The sequence below is a fragment of the Echinops telfairi genome, unplaced genomic scaffold (assembly GCF_000313985.2).
Source record: "Echinops telfairi isolate 266 unplaced genomic scaffold, ASM31398v2 ScPeMD7_7423;HRSCAF=8461, whole genome shotgun sequence".
NCBI classification, from domain to species: domain Eukaryota; kingdom Metazoa; phylum Chordata; class Mammalia; order Afrosoricida; family Tenrecidae; genus Echinops; species Echinops telfairi.
The window spans coordinates 4,815,889-4,818,435 of record NW_022111323.1 but is presented as its reverse complement, the minus strand read 5'-3'; positions in this window follow the sequence as shown (position 1 = coordinate 4,818,435).

Here is a 2,547-nt window from a genome sequence, read left to right as displayed (position 1 = left end):
CTATGAAATAGATACACACACAAAAGTGTGCATGGTCCGTTGTGTGTGTGGGGGTGTGGGTGAGAGAGAGAGAGAGAGAGAGAGAGAGAGAGAGATGTGCAGACATAGGCTGTTGTTGAGGTGTGTAAGATTTCTAATCCCTGAAGAAGAGTAGCTTCTCTGCCAATCTTTCTATTCTTCCAAGCAACATTTTCACTACAAATTCAAGAACATTATTTCTCTATCTAAGACTCTGTTTCTACAACTACTTAAAGCAGTATCACTGTCCCTGGGCCTTTCATTGGGACATCAGGCAGAGCACTAAAGGGTGTGTGAATATGAGACTTTTGGCCCAGTATCTCCCTCTCTATGAATGGAATCTTTATAACCTCTGTTCACTAAACTGGGAAAGTTACTAAACCCTGCTAAGTCAGTCTGGATGTTCCAGCAACCAGGTACTTTGGTAGGCAAGAGAAGAAATAATTAAGAAGATGAGTTCCTGCTCCCCCTTGTCCCATCCCTCAGGCTACCAAGCAACCTGAATCAGTCCAAACACATAGAATTAGTTCTGTAACAGATGGAAGATACCGAAGTCAGCACTACTGAATCTACTCTGGGGTCCTACTCTGGGTGGAAGCTTACAGAATAGAGCAGGCTGCCTGCTCTTTGGAGGGAAGAGGCCACCTTAGGTACTAAGGCTCTCTGAAGCTGTCCAGGGCAACCCTCCAGGGTCCTACCTTCGGGCCCACACCTGCCTCTTCCAACATGGTTTCCAAGGTTAGTATTCTGGCATTGACTGATCAAGCCATTTTACTCTCACCCCTCCACATCTTCCGCCTATTATTTGAAGAATACTTGCTTGTTTAAACCTCAGAGATATTTGTAGATCACTATCTCAGGAGGAAGGAGTCCTGGTCAGCAATTCAAAATCACTAGCTGCTCCTTGAAGAAAAGATTGACAGTCTGTTTCTGTAAAGATTTACAGGCTTGGAAACCCACAGGGGCAGTTTTATTCTGTCCTATAGGGTCAATATGAATTGGAATCAACTTAATGGCAGTGTGTTTACTTTCTAGTTTATTTCAGGAGGCCTTTGATTTGACTCATTCCCTAGGCAAGCCCAGTCTGCTGACTTCTTTAATTCTCTCACCCCTCCTATCTAGGGAATACCTCTCCTCCAGTAATTGTTTGCTCTCTTCCTCTAAACCCTCCGTAGTGAGTCTGGCTGCAAGTTTCTCTACCTTGACTGTTTTGTGCCTTGCTTATTCTTCACAATAACCCAGATGCTACCATATCCCAGAACAAGACCAAGGACAAAGCAGAAAAGGTCACTAGAAGGGTGCTTAAGGCCTTGGGTTGGAGGTTACTTGCTGTATCTCCTTCTCTTATACCTTTCTTCTCTGTGCTGGAAAAGGCAGCCATAGCCCAGATTCCTCTCAGAAATCTTTGCTTGTCTAGAACTCAGTTTCTTTTTCTTGCAAAGGGACAATGATAAATTTAGCCCTGCCAATGTCCTAGGCCTATGGTCGAAAGCAAAATGAGATAATGTGTGAACAGCCCGTTGGTGCCAGTTGGGGGTTCTTAGGAGGAACTGGCACTATCATTACCCAAGAAGAATGTAGTTGCAACCCTTCTTATTACTCACCTATTCCATGTGTTCTGTGGACCCCATGGCCCAGCTGGCCTGCTCACACATTCTGATTCTACTTCCCTGTTTACCTCTATATCCTTCTGTCTGTCTGTTTCTCTTTTTTCTCCCTCTCTCTCCTATCCAAGTCTCAGTGGAGAACATTCTCCCTTCCCAGCTATAGTGCTCACCTGGGCTGATGCCTCCTCCCATGGAAAAGGAACAGGTAAGCTCAAAGATGCAGATCACCAGACCCAGATAAAAGTCTAGCTTTACTTCTCCAGAGAGCCCCAGAGATGATAAGCCTCTCGATGGAAGGATTTGGCCTAAGAACTTCCCCAAATATCTGGTCCAGATATGGGATGCAGATTATTTGGTGGAAGTTGGGAGTGGGTAGATTTTCTTGCATAGAATTTGCAAGTAATTTGTATGAACCAACTAGTTTGATACATTTCCTCTCTCCAGATGTTGTCTATGTCCTCCTGAAGGCCATATCTGAAGGTACACTGGTTCTGTTCCCTGTCTTTGGGCCTCAGTCTTCTCCATATGTTCAGTGGGAAGGGCTGGACTAGGTGGACTGTGTGGGCCCTTCTAATTGACTCTCTGTCAGATGCTATCTTCTCAGTCTTGTCTACTAACACACTATAGGCCATTCAAGGTGTATTTATTGTGATATTTTGGGCCTCACTTGTTTACTGTTACAGATTTTTAAACGAGTTTCTTACTAGAAAAGCTCAAAGACATATATCACAGAGAAAGTTAACTATTAGGTGGAGGCAGACATGGAGCTTAGAGAATATGGCATCAGGATAACCAAAGACTAGCCTATGTCAGTCGGAAATAGAGGCATAATGTCCTGGGTTCAAATCTTAGTAGCTCTGCCACTGACTCATTGTGTGATTTTTGCATTACAGGATAAAAGAAAGATGTTTGTGAAAGCACC